Source organism: Ranitomeya variabilis, chromosome 5 (assembly GCF_051348905.1).
Source record: "Ranitomeya variabilis isolate aRanVar5 chromosome 5, aRanVar5.hap1, whole genome shotgun sequence".
Lineage (NCBI taxonomy): Eukaryota > Metazoa > Chordata > Amphibia > Anura > Dendrobatidae > Ranitomeya > Ranitomeya variabilis.
Window position 1 is genome coordinate 208096026 of NC_135236.1, and position 14398 is coordinate 208110423.

The window sequence follows — 14398 nt, forward strand, 5'->3', positions numbered from 1 at the left end:
AAGGCTCACTGGAATCAAAAAATGGAAAATTCAATTTTTCCAACTGAAATATTGCTTCACAGCTAATTGTTCATTTTCACAATGGATAACAGGAGAAAATGGATTAAAAAATGTATAACACAATTTCTCCTGAATGTGGCAAAATCACATATGTTGTAAAAATTGTTGTTTGGGTATATATCAAGGATCAACAGGGAAGAAGTACTTTGTTTTTTGGTGTTCAAATTTGGCTGAAATAGATTAAGGACACCATGTTGTATTTGTAGAGTCCCTGAGGCAGCAAAATAGCAGAAACCCCAACAAGTGACAACACTTTGGAAACTAAACACCTAAAAGAATTCATCTAGGTTTATGTTGACTATTCTGTACTCATAGGTGTTTCACAGAACTTTATAATATTTGAACAAAAAAAAATATGAAAAATTACGAGGTTTTTTTCAGTGAAATGTTGTATTATTCCCAAATTTGTAACTTTCAAAAGGAGTAAAAGGGGGGAAATGAACCCCATAATATGTTGTGAATTTCTTCCAATTGCAATGCTATTTTAAAAACTAATGTTTGTGCATATGGCAAGGCTCAAAATTTCTGTTTGGTTTGAATAGATTGTGAACTCCATCTTGCATTTACAGAACCCCTGAGGTCTCCGAACAGCAGAAACTTTCCACCAGTTATCTTATTTTGGAAACTAAACTCCTCAAAGAAATCATATAGTCATTTGTTGAGCATTTTGAACTCACAGGTGCTGAACAGAATGATATAATATATTTACATATGATATTTGGATGTAACTTCTGGTTATGGAGATATGCTCTTTATGAATTATTAAGTAGGCTCTCCCCGCTACAGAAATGCCATACATGTGGATGATAACTGTTGTTTAGACACACTGTGTGGATCAGAAATTAAGAGGTCATTTGAATTTGAGAACACTGGATGTTATTTGGGAGCGTAGCGGGAGCCATGTAATTTTTACACAACATCTTTCCTGCCAGTAATGGGGAAACCCCTTATATTTCCATTGACTGATAATAGACCTAAGTAGGTACTTATTTTTTTCATATAAGCTGAATATTTTACTGTTAACATTTTGGGGTTCATAAAATTTTTTGATCACTTTTAGTATAAAGCTAGGATCAAATTTATCCTGTGCTCTATGCTGAGCACTTACATAGGGGTGTCTGTGTCAACTTCCAAAAAATGTGATTCAGACAAAACCCCAATCAGAACTGCTCACTAAAATGAAGATGGAATCTTTATGGACTCTGTTTGGCGCCTATTCATGTGGTGCCCATCTTTTTAGGTATACGCACTACTAAAGTCCACCACACTTTTCTATACTAGAAAGACATCTAAAATGATGAGACACTGCCAGAACAGAGGTAACTCCATCAGTCTCATCATAGTGAGTGGTTCCATTGGAGTTTTCGTTTGAATCATGTTTTTGGGGAATTACATGGAAACACCAACATAAGTGCTCAGTGTAATGACCGGCAGGGCCACATTTACAGTTTATACTGCCCTAGGCACTGATGATAAATGCAGCTTAATTAAAGGCCCATTTATACTCACCAATTATTGGTATGTTATGCTCATGTCTACTCATGGTAATCGGTCACTGATAAAGAAGAATCTCAATAATAAAACTATTGTTTATAATTGAACACTAGTTATGATAATACGAAAATAATTGGTACCAGTTGCACTATTTCCGGAAGTCTGAGCTGCCTAGCAAGCAGTTGGTCCTGGTGTTCAGTGGTGTGGATTGTGTCCCTAATCATCTGGTCTTCTTGAGCACATAGTAATAAATGCTGAGACTAAAAATTATTTCTATATAGAGACTGAATAACACCACCATATAATTTCCTAATAACCCCACCATACTTTGACTAACACAACCATACCATGAGTAAATACCGTAGTACCATTATAAGAACATCATCTCGCTAGGATTGGACAACCATCATACAAAGAAAGAATATTACCCCTATACTGTCTGTATAACACATTGCTAAATAAAAAAAAATACTGTGGGAATACTGACAATACAGGAAATGTAACTGGCTATGTAGCTATGTGCACGCAACATGTATTTCAGGCTGATTCCACTGCGGACACTGTCTGAAAAACCTCTCAACAAATGTTAAAAAGAAAGAACATATTCATTTCTATGTAAAAGTGACTTGTTCTGCACATGTTCAGGCTTTTGAACATCTTTTAATCACTTCTAAAAATGGCAAGCAAATTTGCTGGTTGGTAGGTGATCAAATACTATTTAATTACTTAAAAATCATGCAATGTGATTTTCTGTTTTTTTATTTTTAGATTCTGTTCGACAGTTGAAGTGTGCCTATGATAAAAACTACAGACCTCTCTATTCTTTCTAGGTGGGAAAACTTGCAAAATTGTCAGTTTATCAAATAGCTATTTTTCCACTGTATATAAAATAGCTGAGACTCTCAGCCAGCGAGCGCTGACGTCAGTAAGATTACTGCAGTTCATTGACTATGAACTGCGATCCACTGAAGTGCTGTCACCTTACTGATGTCACCACTCGTCACTGGAGGCACGTTCTCATGCTACTGTCAGTGAGTTTCGACTTGCGAACTCAGCTGTCGCATCATGCCACCACTCAACACACTATCTGGATTCAGCAGAGCTGGGGTTCGTCTTGCGACATCATCATTATGGATTATCTGCATTCAGGTGAGGATTGCTTTGCTTTTTTATTTTTATTTGGATCTTAATAAATGGGTAAAAGAGGGACAGAGACTGTTTTTTCCAAATAAAGGACTTTGTGTGTCTTTTTTACTTAAACTTACAGGGTTAGTAATGGGAGATGTAGCCATCTTTCCATTACTAAAACCTGGGCTTTATATCATCTGATATTACAAAGCTGACATCAACCCTAAATCCATTACCCCACTTGCCAATGCACCAGGTCAAGTGGGAAGAGCCAAGGTTAAGCTCCAGAATTGGCGCATCTAATGGATGTGCCATTATTGGGGAGGCTGAGAGCTGGTGTTCTTTGTCCATTATCCATGTCCCCTTCCTAGGCTATTTATATCAGCCCGCAGCTGTCTGCTTAGCCTTTGCAGGTTATTTAAATTAGGAGGGACCCAATGTCATTTTTTATTGGGATCCCCATTGTTAATAACCAGTAAAGGCTAAGTAGACAGCTATGAGCTGATATTAATAGCCTGGGAAGCTCCGTGTTTATTACCCCCTTCCCAGACTATAAACAATAGCCCCAAGCTGTTGGCTTTCCCTCAGCTGGTTAAGAAAAAAAGGCGCACCCCATGCCATTTTTTTTTATTTATTTAATTTATTTAATTCACTAAATATATGTACAGTAAGCTACACACATTGCACTTATTCTATATCTTAATTACATCTTTCTATATTCTATTCTGATAGTTCTTCTGTGAATTTACTGTATGCAGCTGATGAAATGTTAGGTTTCCTATGAGATGTGTCATGCGATTTTTTTTTCTCCCATCCACTGACTTACATTGGTGGTTATTTTACGCGCCCATACGCAGCATGCTGCAAATTTTTCCTCACCTCAATTCCAGGTGAGGAAAAACTTGCAGATGATCCCTGCTTAATTGAATAATATTCTGGAGAGTGCAATGCAAATTTTTTTCGCACACTGCACTCGCAGATTTTATAAGCAGATGTGAGCAAACCCTAAGGCTGTGTGCACACGTTCCAGATTTTTCACTATAAAAACGCGATAAAACCGCGAAAAAACGCATCAGTTAAGCATCCTATTAATAGAATGCAATCCACAATTTTTGGGCATTTGTTGCATTTTTTCCACGAAAAAAACGCATCGCGGAATAAAGCGCAGCATGTTCATTAATTTTGCAGATTTTTCGTGGATTTTCCGCTATTTAATACATTGGGAAGCTCTGGAAAAAAATGCGAAAAATCCGCACAAAAAACGTGCAAAAAACGCATGCGGATTTCCTGCGGAAAAGTCCAGTTTTGTTCAGGAAATTTCTGCAAATAAGCCTGACGTGTGTACATAGCCTTATAGTTCTGATTGTTCTGGACAATCGATTATGTGTACATATTCTTTTTTAAGAAAAAAAACCCTGTGTTTTAGTGGCAAAACACCTTTTCCTGATTTTGTTGTGCTTTTTTATGTTTTTTTTTTTTTTTACTTTTACACATTTTATTTAACTTCTTTTTTTTTACTTAGCCCCACTGTGGAACTTAAATATTTTTTGCTTTGATTTCTGGCCTCATACACTGCAGTACTCTTGAACTATAGTGCATGAGACCCGTTAGTTTTTCACTGACACAGCCTGTTAGACCCTGCTGATAGCAGGGCCTAAGAGGTCACTGTACCTCGGCATCGTTACTTGACCTTAAAAGAAAGAGATGGGTCCCTCTTTAACCATATCTAGATGCCACTGTCGCGCCTGAGAGCTCATCTTTTGCAGAGCAAGCTGTCAGTCAGATTGCCAGAGCGTGCCTATAACTGCTGCTTACAGTATAGTGAGCAGTACTTGCTCATGGGGAGATATACCATATTGTAGGTGCAGCCTGTGCAGCATCACAGGTGTACAAAATGTGAGGAAGCCGACTACCATCTCCAAAGCAGCAAGCTGCTTCTATCCCCAACATGTAAAGGGATGGATTATGTTAGACTATTGGACAGCTAAGGTGTGACAGATCATACAGGGGAAGGGGTGTGTTGACTTCACTCACCTCTGGGGAGGGGAGAGAATGACCCAGCAGGGATTGGCTCTCTGCCACCACTACTTACCCTAGATCAGTCATGGAACTGCACCGAGGGCAAATAGTCGCCGGAAAGGCTTCCCTTATAGGTACGAGTAGTGATGAGCATTCCGATACTGCAAATATTGGGTATCAGCCGATATTCACTGCATCGGAATTCCGATACCGAGTTCCGATATTTTTGCGTTATCGGAAATCGGAATCGGGAACCATATTCATGTAAAAAATAAAGAATAAAATTAAAAAATTTGGATATACTCACCCACCGATGGCCCCTGGCTCTCAGCGGTGCAACCGGCAGCCTCCGTTCCTAAGAATGCAGTGAGTGTAGGACCTGCGATGACGTCGCGGTCTTGTGATTGGTCGCGTAACCGCTCATGTGACCGCGACATCATCGAAGGTCCTTCACTCTGCATTCTTAGGAACGGAGGCAGACGCTTGCAGCGGTGACAGCCAGGGGCCGTCCGAGGGTGAGTATATCCATATTTTTTATTTTTATTCTTTATTTTTTACATGAATATGGATCCCAGGGCCTGAAGGAGAGTTTCCTCTCCTTCACACCCTGGGAACCATCCAGGATCGCTCCCTATTAAGTTCCGATATTTGTGTCCCATTGACTTGTATTGGTATCGGGTATCGGTATCGGCGATATCCGATATTTTTTGGATATCAGCCGATCCAATCCGATACCGATACTTTCAAATATCGGAAGGTATCGCTCAACACTAGGTACGAGTTATTGAGGCGCTCCCAGTGAGGGGGGTATATATCACCAGTCCAGGCTGGGGATATACAGTTCTGGCAAAAATTAAGAGACCACCACATCAAAACCCTGCCATGGGCAGCCCATTCTCCAGACCTGAACCCCATTGAAAACCTCTGGAATGTAATCAAGAGAATGATGGATAGTCACAAGCCATCAAACAAAGAAGAACTGCTTATTTTTTTGTGCCAGAAGCAGTGCGAAAGACTGGTGACAACCATGCCAAGACGCATGAAAGCTGTGGTTAAAAATCATGGTTATTCCACAAAATATTGATTTCTGAACTCTTCCTGAGTTAAAACATTAGTATTGTTGTTTCTAAATGATTATGAACTTGTTTTCTTTGCATTATTTGAGGTTTGAAAGCACTGTTTTTTTTTAATTTTGACCATTTTTCTTTGTCAAAAAAAAAATACAAAATTCATTGCTTGGAAATTTGGAGACATGTTGTCAGAAGTTTATAGACTAAAAGAACATTTTGCATTTTATTAAAAAATATATCTATAAAGAGAAAAATCAGACAAACTGAACATTTTGCAGTGGTCTCTTAATTTTTCCCAGAGCTGTGTATTTATAAATCTCTCGGCCGTCACTGGCAGAGTTCCTCACTAACACAGTACGGTATGCTGCCACCAGTTCCTTTGTTAGATATAAGCCCCATCCGACAACAGGCTTATATCGGGTCAGAAACCAACCCCGGGTAGTGTATAATAACCAACCGAGCGTGCAGACATGGGAATTTGTGAATTGAGATGAAAGAGCAGCCCAAGATTAATTTTGTTTAATCGACGAAAGGCGCACTAGAAAGATACAGGTGTATATATATATATATATATATACAAGAACAATATACAAGTATACAGTCAGGAGTGTAGTACAAGGGTAGGGTACAGATAGATTACAATTACTGTGTTATGTAGCATGTGACCACCGGGAGACCCTAATGAATCACAGGTCCAAAGCTTTATTAGGTAATTCTCTGGCCTCATCAGCTAACAGGCCTCCTGCCAGTAGAAAAAACTAAGTCCAAAATGAGGAGCTCCCTATTATCCCCTAAGCAGTTCCCTCCCACATGCTGTACCAACCCCTGGGCTGTGCAGCCTCTCGCCTCCCATTTCTGAGAGCATGGTTTTCTGGCCAGAACCATGAATGCCCATAACTTTCTGCCCAAAGCTCTGAATGGGACGGCGGCACCTCTGGATTCTGCTGGATTTTATCTGTGCAGGAAGACCAAATAGGGCTACATATTTCATTCCTGGTAGCTATGCTTTATAACTCAATAGTGCAGAGTTCTAGAGGTGGCTGCATGGTATGGGCTTGTGGGGAAAGGAATGCAGACTCCGATCATGTGCTCAGCTAGGTTCAGAGATATTGCATTCTTTTATTATAGGTCATTTTCTAGATTCAACATCTCAGGGCCTTGTGCTGTTGAGCCTGGAATCTGCGGTGCCAATATGTCTGTGTGTCAGCCTGTGTCCAACAAAGGAAGCCAGTTGGCTGGTAACTGCACAAGAGTTCACACCCCTGTGATAATTGCTGGACTTGGTGCTGGGGGACACAGGGTCTATGCCTTTTGCCCCCCCCCCCTTTTCCGGAGAGAGTTCCAAAGGCCTATTTGCTTGAGCTAATTAAAAAAACCAATGGACTGCCCTGTCCAAGGAAGTGCCTTCGCTGGATAATGAGGTCCCATTGTTTGATATGTATTTGACTTCCCTTTCGGCCTGGGGGGGATACCAAAGGTGGGGGCTGAGTTTGGTTCAAGTGTTTTTGGGCCAAACTGTATCTGATAGGGAACTCCACCAGATATCAAAATGATATCAATTAGATATCATTTTCCCATATCTCACATAAGGGCTCACTACTTTTCTTGCACAGTAGCCCTCTTTTGTTTGTGCATGACCCTGCTGTAGTAGCTCCATGCACACCACCATGACTGAATGCTGGAGGCTCCAGTGAGGAAATAAGTTCATTTTCTCCCAGTAGCAGCACTTTAAATAAAGCGCCCAGGCAGCATTGATGCAGGTAAATATAATTTTCTGAAGTGGCATGTTTCCTTTAATCTTTTGTTAAAATGTGTGTCAGCGATAATTTAGGGGTTAAACAGTACAAAAACACGACACTTGGATGAAAACTAACAGCACATGAATGGCATTCATTTTTATATATCGTGCAGTATTTTCTACACAGCAACAATTGGGATACGCTCACACATCTTACTGTTCCAGTGCAGATTTCCTCAATTACTCTGTGTTACATGCAGATTTGTGACAGATTTTGCTGTAGGACTGATTTGCTAAGGATTTTCCACAGCAAAAAAATCACAAGGAAATCCACAGCTGCACTGTCAGCACCAAAAATTGGAAATTTCAAAATGGAAATGTTGCAGTTTTGCCACATATTTAACCCTTTGCATGGCTTTAAAAATCTACAGCATAAAATTCTACAAATGTAAATCCTGCACTGCATGGCAATTTCTGCTACAGTTTCTTCTTGCTGGTCCTGTAATGCGCTGAGAATTCTCCGTCTGCAAATCCCCGTGGAAGATCATGAATCACGATCACACCTATGTGTGAATATTCGCCTAGAAGACTGTCCAGGTGATGGATTCCCTTGAAAGGTCAAGGATCCTTGTCACACAGCTTTGCCTACATTCTATGAAGATGTTCTGTGCATTACACCAAGTTATTTCATTATCAAATGACGAAGTTCGGCTTCTCTCCTTCTCTTTCCAGTCTAATGAATTCCATCTGTTCAGTTCCTCTACATTTTTAATCAAACAAATTAAAAAACTCACTTTGTATTTTTCTTTGAAACATACAGAGCAGTCAGCACATAGTGGAGTTGGAAAATAAGCAAAATCATGATTTTTTTTCCCCCTTCTTTCCTGCCACGCAGTTCATTTTTACTTTAAAAGCACTGTATCGGCAAATATGATGATGGCTGGAAGTCAATACGAGTTCAAGCCATAAAGTTAGATGTAACTTCGAAAGTCATAGTCACAAGGTAAAACAAGCCAGAGGGTGTTCTTACTACGAAGAAAACAACAATGCTACTTTATGTTGTGAAACTGCTTGTTTACCCAACTGGGTGTAACAAACAGCGTTTAGGGTTCAAAGAAAAGTGTATACATTTGATATAAGGCCATGTGCACACGTTGCGGATTCTGCTGCGGATTTTTCCGCTGTGGATTTGGAAAATCCGCAGTGCAAAACCGCTGCGGTTTTCACTGCGGATTTTCCTGCGGTTTCTTCTGCGGATTCCTCTGCGGGTTTTCAACTGCACTTTCCTATTGGTGCATGTTGAAAACCGCTGCGGAATCCGCAGAAAGAAGTGACATGCTCCTTCTTTTTTTCCGCAGCGGTTCCGCAATGAATTTTCCGCATCGTGGGCACAGCGGTTTTTGTTTTCCATAGGGTAACATTGTACTGTACCCTGCATGGAAAACTGCTGCGGATCCGCAGCGTCAAATCCGCTGCGGATCCGCAGCAAAAACCGCAAAGTGTGCACGAGCCCTTACTTGGAAATTTATGTTGTGTCTCATAAGTCAAACTATTTTTTTTATGTGAAACTGGAGAAGAAAATCAGACTTGGGAGATTGAAGGTCAATTAATTGAGTGCCAACAGAAGGGCTGGTGGTTCCATTATTGCAATGTAGTGCTGAAAAAAAGGCTGTTACATGTGTATAATATATCTGTGGTATAGAAAAAGGACATCAACAGACAATACAATCGACAAGGGGTTGAAAGAGTTGCATCACCAGCAGGGTTGGCAAACGTGAGTGGCAATAGATGGATACTGGCAATATTTTGTGCTTACATGACTCAAGTAGAAAGCAGAGTATGTCCCCAAAATATCACTATCTGAAAGGCATCCACAAGCCTGCTAACACATTCTACAGAAGGGGTAATGTACATTTTTTGAACAGTGATGAAATGGTTAGGTAGCCATGAAAGTTGATGAGTGTAATTAGCATTACTGGGTATTACACACCAGTCCTTTCTTCAACGCCAGCCCCTGCTACTTTCTTCTATGGCCACCTTCATTTGTTGTGGTCTACAGACAGGTTGCCCAGTTATGTAATCACCCATGGACGTTTATGGAGGCCTCTCTCAGCCGTGTGTATGAGCATTGCATAAGCTACTATTCTGTTAACCTGTGCTTTTGAGGTTGTCTCGTCAGTTCTCTCAGCTTGCTATCTTCTCTGTAAACTCCTGTGGTTTCTAGAACATGCATCTTCTCTCATATTCTATGCATTTTTGGTGCAGAATTGAAGGAGCATCTTTAATGTTCTTTTATAGTACAGAAAAGCTTTGTACCTTAAAAAAAAATATTTTTTTTTTACATACGGTTTTTGCATGTGTTTTTTTCAGGCTCCCCATAGAAGTCTATAAAGTAAAAAAGGACTAAACCACACAATTCAGCATGGACTTTAAATGCAATGGTTATCAGTCTTGAAATTGCGTCCAATTTGCTTGAGCAGTTGAGCGCATCAGAATTTCTGTGATAAAAAACAGAAAAAATGCCACATTAAAGCTATATGTGGACACGGACTAAATGTCTAAGCAAAATGGATGCAATCTACTGCCCTTGGTACGTTTAAAGATGCTGTTGAACTGTTTGGTAGAGGAGACATGAGGGTCAGTGGGTGTTCTCATCTGCTGGCCTGGCTGTCATTAGAAAGACCACATGGACCAGGGTTCATCCCACTAAATGCCCATACTCCTTTCCCATGGGCAGAATACTAGTCAGACAACACAGGGTGAGGGTAACACTGTGGCAACACTTTATTGAACCACTAATAGACATTAACATACAGTACAGTCCTAGCAAGTACATATGATGGTGATAATTACAGTCTCACCCATACGTTGGCTCACTGTAAATTAGAACATCTGTGACTTTGGGGCTTACAGGGCCAACTGCCCCAACCATTGGCACCCCGCTTTTGTCAAGCACCCACACAGAAGAGGTAGCGACATGCGAAGGAAGCTGACAGATTCCATTAAGATACATGGCCAGGTGACCCGATTGTCCCAACTTGGTTTCTCCAAACGTCTCCATGGGTTCAGTGATGAACAGTGGATCAAATCTTTATTCCTCCAGTTGGAACCATTGTTCCCTGGCTGCTGTTCTGTAGAGTCTAAAATCTGTATTTCCCTGGTTGAAGCCAAGGTGCCTTGGAAACTGTCGTGTAGAGTCTCTGGAAACAGAGGCAGATCCCTCTTTTGTAGTCAATAGCTCTTATTCAGGCAATTATCCACAACTTTGGTTGGAGGTTGGAAGTCATCTCTCATTGTTCAAGCGTTCAAATAACATACATATTTTGTCCTTCAATGTTTTCATAACAATGAGCTGCATGAACAGATACACTAGGTAGTCAGCAGGCAGTAACCAAATTAGCAAACATCAATTGTTCATTTAACCTGCACCTTTGTTCCTCAAAGATAGCAGAGCAATAAGCTGCAGAGATGGATATAATAGGTAGTCAACAAGCATTCAGCAAATCAACAAACATCAATTAAAGAGTCAACATTCAGGCTCGTATGAACAATGGCTTATGTCTCTTGGCTTACCGAAAAATATGTCCGGAATAATTAAGAATAAATGCTATGTTGTCACAGTGGTTTTGCTGCATTTTTTTCTGCGTAGACTTCTATGTTGAACAAATAAAAAGACTTGAATTTTTAAGTGCAGAATCAAAGCTGCTCTGTGCTATAAAAAAAACCCGTTAAAAACAATGCTTAAAATCAGCACGAAAACGCATCAAATAAACGGAAAATGCCATTAAAAAAATGCCACAAAAACGCAATAATCAGAGAAGAGCATTATTAAGTAGTCTGATGCAAACACCAGATAAAAAAACAGATAACATTTTCAGATAAAAAGCAGCAGACAAAATACGGCATTTAACCCCCTAACCCCCAACAGTGCTTTGCACGTTAATGACCAGGCCAATTTTTACAATTCTGACCACTATCCCTTTATGAGGTAATAACTCTGGAACGCTTCCATGGATCCCAGCGATTCTGACATCATTTTCTCATGACATATTTTACTTTACTTTACAAACTTCTTTGATATGACTTACGCTTATTTGTGAAAAAAATGGAAATTTGGCAAAAATTTTGAACATTTCACAATTTTCCAACTTTGAATTTTCATGCCCTTAAATCACAGAGATATGTCACATAAAATACTTAATAAGTAACATTTCCCACATGTCTACTTCACATCAACACAATTTTGTTACAAAACATTTTTTTGTTAGGGAGTTATAAGGGTTAAAAGTTGACCAGCGATTTCTCATTTTTACAACACCATTTTCTTTTTAGGGACCACATCACATTTGAAGTCACTTTGAGGGGTCTATATGAGAGAAAATACCCAAAAGTGACACCGTTCTAAAAACAGCACCCATCAAGTTGCTCAAAACCACATTCAAGAAGTTCATTAACCCTTCAGGTGCTTCCCAGGAATTTTTGAAATGCTTTAAAAAAAAATGAACATTTAACTTTTTTAACAAAAAATGTAATTCAGATCCAATTTTTTTATTTTTACCAAGGGTAACAGGAGAAATTGGACCCCAAAAGTTGTATTACAATTTGTCTTGAGTACGCTGACACCCCATATGTGGGGGGGACCACTGTTTGGGTTCATGTCAGAGCTCAGAAGGGAAGGAGCGCCGTTTGACTTTTTCAATCTAAAATTGGCTGGAATTGAGATCGGATGCCATGTCGCGTTTGGCGAACCCCTCGTGTGCTTAAACAGTGGAAACCCCCAAAAGTGACCATATTTTGGAAACTATACCCCCTAAGGAACTTATCTAGATGTGTGGTGAGCACTTTGAACCCCCAAGTTCTTCACAGAAGTTTATAACGTAGAGCCGTAAAAATAAAAAATCATATTTTTTCACAAAAGTGATTTCTCGCCCCCAATTTTTTATTTTCACAAGGGTAACAGGAGAAATTGGACACCAAAAGTTGTTGTCTAATTTGTCCAGAGTACACTGATACCCCATATGTGGGAGCAAACCACTGTTTGGTCGCATGGCAGAGCTCGGAAGGGAAGGAGCGCCGTTTGACTCTTTCAAACTAAAATTGGCTGGAATTGAGATCAGGATCAGGAGGAGCTACAGAGCAGTGAAAATGGTAGAAGACAAGACATCGCACAGAATGTGTGGAATTTGGGACATAGCCCTGACGTCCCGGGCCAGCAGGACAACTCCCTCAAATTCAAATTGAGACAGTCCCACTGGATCCATGATGGTTGGGAGCTATATATTTACCAGTGCCGTAACTATAAACTTTGGGGCCCCAGAGCAAAACTTCATAGTGGGGCCCCTCAACATTTCAATCACTAGAGGTTGTGCGGAACATGGTGAAGCCTGCTACGCATGATAGTCTCTCCTGTCCTCCGGGTGACATTGTCTGACAGGAATATAGATATAGAAGCTGGGTATTTTATGAGAAATTCAAGTATTAAAATACAATTTTTTACCATCAGTTTGGGGCCCCTTGGGTGGTTGGGGCCCCGGGGCACTGCCCCGGCTGCCCCGGTTGTAGTTACGGCCCTAATATTTACTCTCTAGACTGTACTGTAAGACCTCAAAATCTTATTTCTATCAATTATTTTCTATTGTCCTCCATATTATTTAGCCTGTTAGGTTTATGGCTTGTTCACTATCATCGTTAGGAGAGGCCGGGTGATGCAAATTTCCCAGCATTATAAAAACCCGGCCTCCTCAAACCTTGTACCAAAAAAACAGCAGCCATGGGTTCGTCTAAGCAGCTGTCTAGCACTCTGAAAATAAAAATGGTGGAGGCACACAAAGCTAAGAAGATAGCACAGCATTTTCAAGTTGCTTCAGTTTGAAATGTAATTAAGAAATAGTAGTTAGCATGAACAATAGAGATCAAGATAAGGTCTGGAAGACTGTCATGATCTCTGCAGGAGAGATCATAGCAAGCCTATAGAGGGACAAGCTCTCGGAAGATGGAACTATACTGACCATGAACTAAGCCTGCCGCGCAACTAGAAATAGCCAGGTAGCATTTCCTATTTATCGCTAGATGCCCAGCTCTGGCCTAAGACCTAAATAGCTAGCAGAGGGAAATATAAGACCTGGCTCACCTCTAGAGAAATATTCCCAAGAAGACAGTAGCCCCCCACATATAATGACGGTGAGTTCAGATGAAACAACAAACGCAGCAGGAAAATAGTCTTAGCAAATTTGAGGTCCGCTTACTAGATAGCAGAAGACAGATAGTATACTTTCATGGTCAGCAGAAAAACACTAACAAAACACCATCCAGAGATTACCTTAAACTCTGGCATTAACTCATAACGCCAGAGTAGCAATCCCTGATCAACGAGAGCTTTCCAGACACAGTAACAAAACTTCAGCTGTGAACTGGAACAAATAGGCAAAACAAAACATGGACAAAAGTCCAACTTATCTAGTAGTTGTCTAGAAGCAGGAACAAGCACTGAGAGGCATCAGATAACATTGTTGACCGGCAAGAAACCACCAGAGAAATGAGCTTAAATAGCGACACCCACTACTGATGGAACCAGGTGAAACAGGAAGGAGGATGACAAGTCCAATTCCACAAGCGGCCACCGGGGGAGCCCAGAATCCAAATTCACAACAGTACCCCCCCCTCAAGGAGGGGGCACCGAACCCTCACCAGATCCACCAGGGCGACCAGGATGAGCCCTATGGAAGGCACGAACAAGATCAGAAGCATGAACATCAGATGCATTGACCCAAGAATTATCCTCCTGGCCGTAACCCTTCCAGTTGACCAGATACTGGAGTCTCCGTCTGGAAACACGAGAGTCCAAAATTTTCTCCACAACGTACTCCAACTCACCCTCAACTAACACCGG